This window comes from Coffea arabica, chromosome 6c (assembly GCF_036785885.1).
Source record: "Coffea arabica cultivar ET-39 chromosome 6c, Coffea Arabica ET-39 HiFi, whole genome shotgun sequence".
Classification (NCBI taxonomy): Eukaryota; Viridiplantae; Streptophyta; class Magnoliopsida; order Gentianales; family Rubiaceae; genus Coffea; species Coffea arabica.
In genome coordinates, this window is record NC_092320.1 from 51,697,049 (window position 1) to 51,711,370 (window position 14,322).

Genomic DNA, 14,322 nt, shown 5'->3' on the forward strand with positions numbered 1-14,322 from the left:
ATATAAAATTGTTGGAACACAGGGCTAAGAATTGAAGAGCTCTAGTGTTATTACCGTTTAAATTCTAATGGTGCAATATTGGGAAAATGTGATTTTGGATTGGAATCGGAAATGTGAGAAGTTGTACCGACCTTGTGACTCCAAGTAAACGCTTGACTAAGTAAATGAAAAATATTTTGCTTTAAGTCTCGAACGGTACAGATTTAGCATCGTATTGCTAAACATAGTGTCTACTATTTTTGCCTTAGAAACTTGGGCAACATGACTTTTATTCCTTAAGTTAGACTAGCCTTATCAATTTGGGAAAAAGATCCTTCCAGACTCAAAACCTTAGTTTTGTTCCGAATTCCCTCCTTCTTTATAAATCGTTTAAGGCTAGTCGGAACTAAGGAAAATTTGAAAGGTGAAACTCGATCACTTTGGTTTTAAACGTAGCAACCTGCTTGGCAAGAAGAAAAGAAAAACCTTATTCTAGCAACATTTTTCAATAGACCTTACCCTAAAGCCTTAGCAAAGATTTTGCAAGCACCGCCACTCAAAGGAACTTTTTCTCAAGGTATACTTCTAGCCTTGATATTAAATATCTTGCCGACTTATTTTAAGGAAATAATAATAGTATTTTCTTCGAGGAAAAGTATTCCAGGAATATTATAAGAAATATTGTACGGTTCTCACAAGATTGATTCCAAGTAAAATATTTTGAGAAAAAGTAAACTAGCAACATGCTAGAAAACTCTACATGTGCAAGCCAAAAGTTCCAATAGAAGACTTATGGCTTAAATTCTGATATTCTAGGATTTTACGAGGACGCGGAACTCGATCCTCAATCCAATATCTGAACTTCACTCTTGGTGAGTGTCCCTGCTTGTTCTATGTTATGTGGTTAAGCGCTTTATCAATTCGCTATGTGATAATTGCCAAAATGCAATAAATGATTTTGATCCATCGAAGTGAGCAGTGTGTACTTTATCGCACTAGCCGTTCGAGTGGTGACATGTGTGAAACATTTTCTAATGAATCTAAATGTAGTTGCGTCGCTGGGTGAATCCCTCGACATCTGAATCCAACTACCATAACCTCTGAATCTGTAGTTGCGTCGTTGGGTGAATCCCTCGACATCTGAATCCAACTACCATAACATCTGAATCTGTAGTTGCGTCGTTGGGTGAATCCCTCGACATCTGAATCCAACTACCAAAACGTCGTTGGGTGAATCCCTCGACAAATTTATTACGGGTATATCTCGAGTATACTGCGTCGGTAGATGAAGTTTGGGCCCAAAGCAGAGGTATGAACGGTGACGGGTTAGGATTAAAATAAGTATATCTACATGGAAATTAAGTAGGGAAAGTTGACGGAGGGTCAACTACGATGGTATCTGATCAAGCGTGGAAAATGGCTCCTGAGAGCCCTTGTATCCTACCTTGTGTTGTTACACGCTTTCCTGACTGTTTCGATTTGATTTAAATTATTAACCGCTGTTTGATTTATGTGATTGCATGTTTTGGGGCACCACTGAGCTTTAGCTCACCCCACGTATTTGTTTTCCTTAACAGGTTCTGGAGACTGAAAGCGCTGAGACTTATTCATGTTTCTTTTCTTCTCGTATGGGATGTAACGAATATTATGGCTATTGTGTAGGCTTGTATTGTGTTTTAACTTGAATTCTGTACTTTTACTTTTGGATTGCCGCTTGAAGCTGGAAAATGTGTAAACCCTATTTCGGAGGTTGGATAATATATTTGTGTTTGTGAATTATGGATTGATGTATCTAGATACGAACGACCTTATTCCTTGGTTCTAGAGCGTGTGATGTCTAAGGGCCATAGATTGGCGATTTTAAGTTCCTTGTTGTCTCTGAAGCAAATGTGGTAGATGTTGACTTATTTTGAAAGGAAGCGACATTGTAATAGTTAGGCTATTCTTCGATAGGATTTGGGTTAGTGTGCGTGCGTGAGTCCTGGCGAGAGTTGGGCAGACGGCCCGCCAACCCTTTGGTTCGCCTCAGGGGGAAGTGGGGTCGCCACAGGTGGTATCAATCTTCCAAAAATTCTACCCATCGCCTTTGTCTCAAGTTCAGTTCCTTTTGGGAGAACAAATACTTGAGGCTCTTATGATCTGTAAAAACCTCAAAAGTCACGCCATACAAGTAGTGTCTCCATTTCTTTAAGGCGAAAATCACTGCTACTAACTCTAGGTCATGAGTTGGGTAGTTCTGTTCATGAGGCTTCAATCTCCTGGAAGCATAAGCAATTACTTTACCCTTTTGCATTAAAACACATCCGAGACCTTCTCCAGAGGCATCGGAGTACACGGCATAACCTTCGTCTCCGTCAGGTAACACCAAAACAGGAGCGGATGTTAAACGCCTCTTTAACTCCTGAAAACTTGACTCGCATTTTGGAGTCCAGATAAACTTATTTCCTTTCTTGGTTAACTCGGTCATAGGTCCTGCAATCTTCGAAAAATCTTGGATAAATCGCCTATAATAACCTGCTAAACCCAAGAAACTTCTGATTTCAGTTGGAGTTTCTGGCCGCTTCCAATTCATAACAGCTTCAACTTTTGCCGGATCCACGGCAATTCCATCTTTGGAAACCTTATGCCCTAAAAAGGAAATCTCTTCTAACCAAAACTCGCACTTGCTGAATTTTGCATACAACTTATGCTCTCTTAGTATCTGTAATACTATCTCCAAGTGTTTAACGTGTTCCTCCTGAGTCTTGGAGTATATCAAAATATCATCTATGAAAACTACTACAAATTGGTCCAGGTATTTCTTAAAAATTCTCTGCATCAAATCCATAAATGCAGCTGGTGCATTAGTTAAACCAAAAGGCATGACTGCGAACTCAAAATGTCCATATCTTGTACTAAAAGCAGTCTTGGGTATGTCTTCCTTCTTAATCTTCAGCTGGTAATACCCTTGCCTTAAATCCAACTTAGAGAAGACCACTGATCCTTGCAGTTGGTCGAACAACTACCATCCAGGCAAAGCAAATGTGGTAGCTGATGCTTTAAGTAGAAAGGCCCAAATAGCGGGGTTGATGGTTAAAGAATGGGACATGCTAGAAGAAATAAGTAATTGGAATCCTCGCTTGGAGAAATCGAAGATATTATTTGGGAATCTATCTCTGAAATCACCATTACTAAAACATATTAAGGAGGCTCAGAAATCGGACCCTGTGATTCAGAAGAATTTGGAAAAAGTGCAAAAAGGAGAAATCCTAGATTTTAAATTGGGATCTGAAGGTGTATTGAGGTTCCGAGATCGTATTGTGATTCCGGCAGATGAAGAGATCAGAAAAGAAATCTTGGAAGAATCACATCGATCAAAGTATACTATACATCCAGGAGTGACCAAGATGTATCATGATGTGAAGAGTTTATATTGGTGGGAAGGTTTGAAAAAGGATGTGGCGGAGTATGTGCAGAAATGTTTGACTTGCCAACAAGTGAAAGCTGAGCATCAGAAGCCCTCTGGTTTATTGCAACCGTTAGAAATCCCTGAATGGAAATGGGAACACATCACCATGGATTTTGTAACGGGACTGCCTAAAAGTCAAAAAGGATTTGATGCAATTTGGGTAATAGTCGATCGACTCACTAAGTCTGCACATTTCCTACCTGTGAGCATGAGTTTTTCATTGGAGAAATTGGTCAAGTTGTACACAGAAGAGATCCTAAGGCTACATGGTATTCCAGTGAGTATCGTGTCCGACCGAGATCCAAGGTTTGTCTCGCGTTTTTGGCAGAAATTTCAAGAGTCTTTGGGGACCAAGTTGAAATTTAGTACTGCGTACCATCCCCAAACCGACGGGCAATCGGAAAGGACAATCCAAACTTTGGAGGACCTGCTGAGATCGTGTATATTGGATTTTGGAGGTAAATGGAGTAAATATGTGACCTTGGTAGAATTTGCATATAATAATAGCTATCAGGCTTCGATTCAAATGGCACCTTATGAAGCTTTGTACGGGAGAAGGTGTCGATCTCCGATTCATTGGGATGAAGTTGGAGAAAAGAAGATTATAGACCCTACAGCCATACCTTGGATAGAAGAAGCCCAGGAGAAGGTGAAACTAATTAGAGAAAGGCTTCAAATTGCCCAAAGTAGACAAAAGAGCTACGCCGACACAAGGAGGAAAGATTTGGAGTTTGAAATAGGGGACAAGGTTTTCTTAAGAGTTAAACCCTTGAAGAGCGGAGTAGTATCTAAGAAAGGTAAGAAACTGAAGCCAAGGTATATCGGACCTTTTGAAATTTTGAGGAAAGTTGGGAATGTAGCATACCAGCTGAAATTGCCTGCAAGCATGGCTAGGATTCACGATGTATTTCATGTATCCATGCTTAGGAAATATTACCCTGACCCAAGCCATGTGCTGCAACTAGAAGGAATTGAGGTGGATGAGACGTTAAGCTATGAAGAAGGACCAGTCAAGATTTTGGAAAGAGAAGTGAAGGAGCTAAGGTACAAGAAAATTCCTCTGGTAAAAATGTTATGGAGAAATCATGGACTTGAGGAAGCAACCTGGGAATTAGAAGAGGAAATGCGAAGGAAGCACCCCAATTTATTTCCTTAGAAAGAATGAATTTTGAGGGCAAAATTCTTGTAAGGAGGGGAGGATGTGAGAACCTTGAATTTTGCAGAAATACCAATGCTTACTTCGACTTCACTTTTATTTAGCCTTCGTATTCTTTAAATCTTTTCTAGTATTACTTTCACTCGCTTTTAGATACTAGTGCATAATCCCTTCGTAATTCTTGTTCTAATCTACCACGTTAGTTCATTTGTTGTAAACAAGTATATAAAAATAATTTTTTTGTGCAAAATAACATAACGGTGCTAACTATTAAAGCACTTAGCTTTGCTACACTAAGTTAATAATTCTTGAGTTATATTATGTTTTCTTGTTTTCAAATAAGTAGTTAAACACACGTTATAAATGAAGAATGATATAATTTCCCTAGACTATGAATTTCTTAGTTTTACTATACTAAATTAATATCTTAGAGTTAAGAATTAATTCTTCGTACTAACATATTAAAATTAGGATCTTAATTTCCTTGACTCAAACAATTTAAAGGACAACCAATCGATAACCTTAATTTCCTTAAAATAAATTCCAATTAGTACTAACGTTAAATGTTAGATTTTTATAACAAGGTCAAACTTGATTTTAATAAGTTAATAAAGTACAAATGTTAGGAACCTTAATATTAATTCGTAACCGATTATATTCGATAAAACGGTTTCGGTATATTAGTGTAGAATTAGGCCTTCAAATTTCAATTGGTGATAAGTATTGGATTTAAGATAGAATGGAGGATTGAGAAGAGGTTAGGGGGCAAAGTGAAAGGACCAAAATGCCCTCCACAATTTCACAAAACCTCCACTATACCACAACCTCACCATGCTCGGCCAAACATTCCCTTGTTCAGCCTTCCATTGCCGCCCACTTAACCAATCGGCAACTTCTCCACTGCAATATACAAGCCGCACCATACAACCAATCGCAAACCATCACCAACTCTACACTCAATCAATTTCAACCACAAACCTCTCCTAAACCGGCACTATTTTCTCTTCCTTTTCACTCTCATACCGCACACTACTGCACTCCATCTCTACCGTGAGAAGCTTGCAGCCGAGAGCATCCAAGTGAGGGAGAGCTACTCCTCGTGAGTATCGACCAAAAGAGAACCGCGAGCTGCATCTTCCTTTTTGCCTCTGTTCTGACCATAAGCTGAGGGAAGAGACCAGGGAACCGTCACTTTCTTCATCACCCTCAGACTAACAACCATCAGTTGAAATCACCACCAGTTGAAGCCGCTACACCAAACCAAAACCAGCAAAGTTGTCGCGTGCGTAGGGACCGAGAGGGAGCAGAAAATTTTCAGATTCTTGTGTGTGAGCTTGACGTGAGTAAGGTAAATTTTTCTGGGTTAAAAATGGATAATCAGAGGTAGATAGAGTCACGTATGAGCCTGCATGCTTTGGTTGTGTAGTCGGATGAGGAAATCAAAGTTTCAGAAAAATTTGTTTTGATTAAATGACTCTGCCAAGAAACTGAACTGGAAAATGCATCCTTAATCTCGGCCATTTGTGGTAATGTGAGCTCAGAAATATGATTACTTATCTCAGGACTAGAGGATTAAGCTTTGTATGATGAATATTAAACCATCGGATGAGTCTTTGGCAAAAGAAAATCTGATTTACGTAAGAATCTGTTCCTGCCGAGGAGCTTGCTTGGATTGTGGTTCTATTTCTGATTTTATGTGACAATCTGAGTTGGATTAAATGTTTAATTAATCAAAAACAAGAAGTCCAAGTCATCTAGTAACAGGTATGAGTGGTTAGGCAGTTGGATGATGATATTAAGCCAATAGAAAATTTCTGTTTGGATGTTGATGTTTCTGCCAAGAAGCCGAGCTGATAGTGCAGCTCTAATGTTGTTTTCCTTGAGTAATCTGAGCACCTAAGTGTACTTAGCTGAATGAAAACTGGATGATTAAGACCATGCATGTAGATTGTGCTTTCGGATGATAATGGTAAAGCTTAAGAAACTTCTGTTTTAAGAGGAAAATGTCTTAGCCGAGAAGATGATTGGAAGTGCAGCTCTAATGTGTTTTCCGGAAATGAATTGAGCATGCATGGGTGATTAACTAATCGAATCTCGGATTATTATTATGATTAGAGTCATGCATGAATTTAATTAGCCTGGATCACTTGGAAAATAAAAGGAAAGCCGAAAAATTGGTTCATGAATGATCATTCGAGAATAGTTGGTAAAATTTCTGGATTTGTGTTAGTTGAGTATAATAGTAGCTTGAACCTGGATTTGATTTGAAAACCTCTACTAGCTAGCTACGTGTTTACATGTCCTAATAGAGTACCAAAAAAATTCTGCTTTAACCAAAGAAAATTCTGTTTTAGAACCATTGTTATTTCTGGAAATCTTGAGAGAAGCCGTGAGGTTTAAACCTGGAAATTTTGGGGTTTGTAACCATGGTTTAAATTCAACTCTTAAACTGGAAATGTTCATTATCTTGCTATGTGTTTAAATACTGAATTTGAGGAACTAACACCATGATTAAACCAAGGGAAAATTCGAACTAAAGTAGATTGGTTGCTGGAAATTTTGGGTGATAGCCGAAGGGGTATGAACCAGAATTTCAATATCGTTGGCAAAATTCAATTTGTTTCTGGAAATTTATTTTATTTCCTTGGATTATGGTGGCTCAGAATTTCATAAGAGATACAAATTTTAAGATATACAATTTGTTCAGCAATGAACCAATTAGTACATGTAAAGCTGAAACCAAAAACGCTAGTATACAATTGCTGGAATTTTCGTTGAGACAGCCGAGAATTGAGTTGAAAATTTGCTTGGTTCTTGGAAATTTTTCTTGAAAAATGATGCTTGGAATATGTTGTTTTGGAGCCCTATAAGAAATGTACGATGGTTTGAATAAAAACTTTTGGTGTGAAAAGAAAAGAAAAAGGAGTTTTTCATAAGTGAAAAATGAAACTCCAGATTTTCGGAAGTCCCTGACCAGTCTCGATAAAACGGTTATACCTTGGTGTAGGAAAATCCGTTTAAGGCGCCGTCAGCGGCATTTGAAACTAGAATCATAGATCTTCGCCCTGTAGAAATTTCGTATTTTTACTCCATGTGTACTACTGTCGGTGAATTTTCAAAGTAAACTGTTTGGCATGAATGACCTGTTTCATTTTAAATCTCCACTTGAATTCGGATTGGGACCTTATATTACTAGTGGTTCAAACTCTTGACTGAATTGTGGTTTGACCCTAGGGTGTTCCTGAAATTTTCAAAGGATTAGAGGGTAAGAAGGTACTTGCTAAACGTATGCTTAAGCCTGGCTAGTGAAACAGTTTCTATTCGTATTCCAATGTCCGCAAAGCTAATGGTCGACATTATTTTTCATTGGAGCATAATGTGTCGAAATTGTTGATGGTGGGCTCTATGAATTCCCACTTTTGAATTGACGGTTGATTTATTGGAAATTGTTGACGGTGGGCTCTATGAATTCCCATCCTGAATGGATAACTGAATTTCTGAAATTGTTTAGAAATCTGTGCTACTATTTTGTGAAACTGTGAGTTGATATAAGTACTGATTACCAAGTGCTAAGTATTGACGCAGCCTTGGTAAATTTTCCTGTTTATGCTTAGATATAAAATTGTTGGAACACAGGGCTAAGAATTGAAGAGCTCTAGTGTTATTACCGTTTAAATTCTAATGGTGCAATATTGGGAAAATGTGATTTTGGATTGGAATCGGAAATGTGAGAAGTTGTACCGACCTTGTGACTCCAAGTAAACGCTTGACTAAGTAAATGAAAAATATTTTGCTTTAAGTCTCGAACGGTACAGATTTAGCATCGTATTGCTAAACATAGTGTCTACTATTTTTGCCTTAGAAACTTGGGCAACATGACTTTTATTCCTTAAGTTAGACTAGCCTTATCAATTTGGGAAAAAGATCCTTCCAGACTCAAAACCTTAGTTTTGTTCCGAATTCCCTCCTTCTTTATAAATCGTTTAAGGCTAGTCGGAACTAAGGAAAATTTGAAAGGTGAAACTCGATCACTTTGGTTTTAAACGTAGCAACCTGCTTGGCAAGAAGAAAAGAAAAACCTTATTCTAGCAACATTTTTCAATAGACCTTACCCTAAAGCCTTAGCAAAGATTTTGCAAGCACCGCCACTCAAAGGAACTTTTTCTCAAGGTATACTTCTAGCCTTGATATTAAATATCTTGCCGACTTATTTTAAGGAAATAATAATAGTATTTTCTTCGAGGAAAAGTATTCCAGGAATATTATAAGAAATATTGTACGGTTCTCACAAGATTGATTCCAAGTAAAATATTTTGAGAAAAAGTAAACTAGCAACATGCTAGAAAACTCTACATGTGCAAGCCAAAAGTTCCAATAGAAGACTTATGGCTTAAATTCTGATATTCTAGGATTTTACGAGGACGCGGAACTCGATCCTCAATCCAATATCTGAACTTCACTCTTGGTGAGTGTCCCTGCTTGTTCTATGTTATGTGGTTAAGCGCTTTATCAATTCGCTATGTGATAATTGCCAAAATGCAATAAATGATTTTGATCCATCGAAGTGAGCAGTGTGTACTTTATCGCACTAGCCGTTCGAGTGGTGACATGTGTGAAACATTTTCTAATGAATCTAAATGTAGTTGCGTCGCTGGGTGAATCCCTCGACATCTGAATCCAACTACCATAACCTCTGAATCTGTAGTTGCGTCGTTGGGTGAATCCCTCGACATCTGAATCCAACTACCATAACATCTGAATCTGTAGTTGCGTCGTTGGGTGAATCCCTCGACATCTGAATCCAACTACCAAAACGTCGTTGGGTGAATCCCTCGACAAATTTATTACGGGTATATCTCGAGTATACTGCGTCGGTAGATGAAGTTTGGGCCCAAAGCAGAGGTATGAACGGTGACGGGTTAGGATTAAAATAAGTATATCTACATGGAAATTAAGTAGGGAAAGTTGACGGAGGGTCAACTACGATGGTATCTGATCAAGCGTGGAAAATGGCTCCTGAGAGCCCTTGTATCCTACCTTGTGTTGTTACACGCTTTCCTGACTGTTTCGATTTGATTTAAATTATTAACCGCTGTTTGATTTATGTGATTGCATGTTTTGGGGCACCACTGAGCTTTAGCTCACCCCACGTATTTGTTTTCCTTAACAGGTTCTGGAGACTGAAAGCGCTGAGACTTATTCATGTTTCTTTTCTTCTCGTATGGGATGTAACGAATATTATGGCTATTGTGTAGGCTTGTATTGTGTTTTAACTTGAATTCTGTACTTTTACTTTTGGATTGCCGCTTGAAGCTGGAAAATGTGTAAACCCTATTTCGGAGGTTGGATAATATATTTGTGTTTGTGAATTATGGATTGATGTATCTAGATACGAACGACCTTATTCCTTGGTTCTAGAGCGTGTGATGTCTAAGGGCCATAGATTGGCGATTTTAAGTTCCTTGTTGTCTCTGAAGCAAATGTGGTAGATGTTGACTTATTTTGAAAGGAAGCGACATTGTAATAGTTAGGCTATTCTTCGATAGGATTTGGGTTAGTGTGCGTGCGTGAGTCCTGGCGAGAGTTGGGCAGACGGCCCGCCAACCCTTTGGTTCGCCTCAGGGGGAAGTGGGGTCGCCACAGGTGGTATCAATCTTCCAAAAATTCTACCCATCGCCTTTGTCTCAAGTTCAGTTCCTTTTGGGAGAACAAATACTTGAGGCTCTTATGATCTGTAAAAACCTCAAAAGTCACGCCATACAAGTAGTGTCTCCATTTCTTTAAGGCGAAAATCACTGCTACTAACTCTAGGTCATGAGTTGGGTAGTTCTGTTCATGAGGCTTCAATCTCCTGGAAGCATAAGCAATTACTTTACCCTTTTGCATTAAAACACATCCGAGACCTTCTCCAGAGGCATCGGAGTACACGGCATAACCTTCGTCTCCGTCAGGTAACACCAAAACAGGAGCGGATGTTAAACGCCTCTTTAACTCCTGAAAACTTGACTCGCATTTTGGAGTCCAGATAAACTTATTTCCTTTCTTGGTTAACTCGGTCATAGGTCCTGCAATCTTCGAAAAATCTTGGATAAATCGCCTATAATAACCTGCTAAACCCAAGAAACTTCTGATTTCAGTTGGAGTTTCTGGCCGCTTCCAATTCATAACAGCTTCAACTTTTGCCGGATCCACGGCAATTCCATCTTTGGAAACCTTATGCCCTAAAAAGGAAATCTCTTCTAACCAAAACTCGCACTTGCTGAATTTTGCATACAACTTATGCTCTCTTAGTATCTGTAATACTATCTCCAAGTGTTTAACGTGTTCCTCCTGAGTCTTGGAGTATATCAAAATATCATCTATGAAAACTACTACAAATTGGTCCAGGTATTTCTTAAAAATTCTCTGCATCAAATCCATAAATGCAGCTGGTGCATTAGTTAAACCAAAAGGCATGACTGCGAACTCAAAATGTCCATATCTTGTACTAAAAGCAGTCTTGGGTATGTCTTCCTTCTTAATCTTCAGCTGGTAATACCCTTGCCTTAAATCCAACTTAGAGAAGACCACTGATCCTTGCAGTTGGTCGAACAACTACCATCCAGGCAAAGCAAATGTGGTAGCTGATGCTTTAAGTAGAAAGGCCCAAATAGCGGGGTTGATGGTTAAAGAATGGGACATGCTAGAAGAAATAAGTAATTGGAATCCTCGCTTGGAGAAATCGAAGATATTATTTGGGAATCTATCTCTGAAATCACCATTACTAAAACATATTAAGGAGGCTCAGAAATCGGACCCTGTGATTCAGAAGAATTTGGAAAAAGTGCAAAAAGGAGAAATCCTAGATTTTAAATTGGGATCTGAAGGTGTATTGAGGTTCCGAGATCGTATTGTGATTCCGGCAGATGAAGAGATCAGAAAAGAAATCTTGGAAGAATCACATCGATCAAAGTATACTATACATCCAGGAGTGACCAAGATGTATCATGATGTGAAGAGTTTATATTGGTGGGAAGGTTTGAAAAAGGATGTGGCGGAGTATGTGCAGAAATGTTTGACTTGCCAACAAGTGAAAGCTGAGCATCAGAAGCCCTCTGGTTTATTGCAACCGTTAGAAATCCCTGAATGGAAATGGGAACACATCACCATGGATTTTGTAACGGGACTGCCTAAAAGTCAAAAAGGATTTGATGCAATTTGGGTAATAGTCGATCGACTCACTAAGTCTGCACATTTCCTACCTGTGAGCATGAGTTTTTCATTGGAGAAATTGGTCAAGTTGTACACAGAAGAGATCCTAAGGCTACATGGTATTCCAGTGAGTATCGTGTCCGACCGAGATCCAAGGTTTGTCTCGCGTTTTTGGCAGAAATTTCAAGAGTCTTTGGGGACCAAGTTGAAATTTAGTACTGCGTACCATCCCCAAACCGACGGGCAATCGGAAAGGACAATCCAAACTTTGGAGGACCTGCTGAGATCGTGTATATTGGATTTTGGAGGTAAATGGAGTAAATATGTGACCTTGGTAGAATTTGCATATAATAATAGCTATCAGGCTTCGATTCAAATGGCACCTTATGAAGCTTTGTACGGGAGAAGGTGTCGATCTCCGATTCATTGGGATGAAGTTGGAGAAAAGAAGATTATAGACCCTACAGCCATACCTTGGATAGAAGAAGCCCAGGAGAAGGTGAAACTAATTAGAGAAAGGCTTCAAATTGCCCAAAGTAGACAAAAGAGCTACGCCGACACAAGGAGGAAAGATTTGGAGTTTGAAATAGGGGACAAGGTTTTCTTAAGAGTTAAACCCTTGAAGAGCGGAGTAGTATCTAAGAAAGGTAAGAAACTGAAGCCAAGGTATATCGGACCTTTTGAAATTTTGAGGAAAGTTGGGAATGTAGCATACCAGCTGAAATTGCCTGCAAGCATGGCTAGGATTCACGATGTATTTCATGTATCCATGCTTAGGAAATATTACCCTGACCCAAGCCATGTGCTGCAACTAGAAGGAATTGAGGTGGATGAGACGTTAAGCTATGAAGAAGGACCAGTCAAGATTTTGGAAAGAGAAGTGAAGGAGCTAAGGTACAAGAAAATTCCTCTGGTAAAAATGTTATGGAGAAATCATGGACTTGAGGAAGCAACCTGGGAATTAGAAGAGGAAATGCGAAGGAAGCACCCCAATTTATTTCCTTAGAAAGAATGAATTTTGAGGGCAAAATTCTTGTAAGGAGGGGAGGATGTGAGAACCTTGAATTTTGCAGAAATACCAATGCTTACTTCGACTTCACTTTTATTTAGCCTTCGTATTCTTTAAATCTTTTCTAGTATTACTTTCACTCGCTTTTAGATACTAGTGCATAATCCCTTCGTAATTCTTGTTCTAATCTACCACGTTAGTTCATTTGTTGTAAACAAGTATATAAAAATAATTTTTTTGTGCAAAATAACATAACGGTGCTAACTATTAAAGCACTTAGCTTTGCTACACTAAGTTAATAATTCTTGAGTTATATTATGTTTTCTTGTTTTCAAATAAGTAGTTAAACACACGTTATAAATGAAGAATGATATAATTTCCCTAGACTATGAATTTCTTAGTTTTACTATACTAAATTAATATCTTAGAGTTAAGAATTAATTCTTCGTACTAACATATTAAAATTAGGATCTTAATTTCCTTGACTCAAACAATTTAAAGGACAACCAATCGATAACCTTAATTTCCTTAAAATAAATTCCAATTAGTACTAACGTTAAATGTTAGATTTTTATAACAAGGTCAAACTTGATTTTAATAAGTTAATAAAGTACAAATGTTAGGAACCTTAATATTAATTCGTAACCGATTATATTCGATAAAACGGTTTCGGTATATTAGTGTAGAATTAGGCCTTCAAATTTCAATTGGTGATAAGTATTGGATTTAAGATAGAATGGAGGATTGAGAAGAGGTTAGGGGGCAAAGTGAAAGGACCAAAATGCCCTCCACAATTTCACAAAACCTCCACTATACCACAACCTCACCATGCTCGGCCAAACATTCCCTTGTTCAGCCTTCCATTGCCGCCCACTTAACCAATCGGCAACTTCTCCACTGCAATATACAAGCCGCACCATACAACCAATCGCAAACCATCACCAACTCTACACTCAATCAATTTCAACCACAAACCTCTCCTAAACCGGCACTATTTTCTCTTCCTTTTCACTCTCATACCGCACACTACTGCACTCCATCTCTACCGTGAGAAGCTTGCAGCCGAGAGCATCCAAGTGAGGGAGAGCTACTCCTCGTGAGTATCGACCAAAAGAGAACCGCGAGCTGCATCTTCCTTTTTGCCTCTGTTCTGACCATAAGCTGAGGGAAGAGACCAGGGAACCGTCACTTTCTTCATCACCCTCAGACTAACAACCATCAGTTGAAATCACCACCAGTTGAAGCCGCTACACCAAACCAAAACCAGCAAAGTTGTCGCGTGCGTAGGGACCGAGAGGGAGCAGAAAATTTTCAGATTCTTGTGTGTGAGCTTGACGTGAGTAAGGTAAATTTTTCTGGGTTAAAAATGGATAATCAGAGGTAGATAGAGTCACGTATGAGCCTGCATGCTTTGGTTGTGTAGTCGGATGAGGAAATCAAAGTTTCAGAAAAATTTGTTTTGATTAAATGACTCTGCCAAGAAACTGAACTGGAAAATGCATCCTTAATCTCGGCCATTTGTGGTAATGTGAGCTCAGA

The 14,322-nt window shown here is 38.8% G+C and overlaps 2 long non-coding RNA genes across 2 annotated transcripts; both read left to right on the top strand.

The window, feature by feature from the left end:
• Window positions 1–746: 746 nt before the first annotated feature.
• On the top strand, window positions 747–1,803 carry LOC113692551 (uncharacterized). Its single transcript, XR_003448981.2, has 2 exons — window positions 747–851; window positions 1,557–1,803. It is a non-coding gene; the product is annotated as an uncharacterized lncRNA (long non-coding RNA).
• A 7,140-nt stretch (window positions 1,804–8,943) lies between these two features.
• On the top strand, window positions 8,944–10,000 carry LOC140008094 (uncharacterized). The gene is made up of 2 exons (XR_011815503.1): window positions 8,944–9,048; window positions 9,754–10,000. It is a non-coding gene; the product is annotated as an uncharacterized lncRNA (long non-coding RNA).
• Window positions 10,001–14,322: the final 4,322 nt, after the last annotated feature.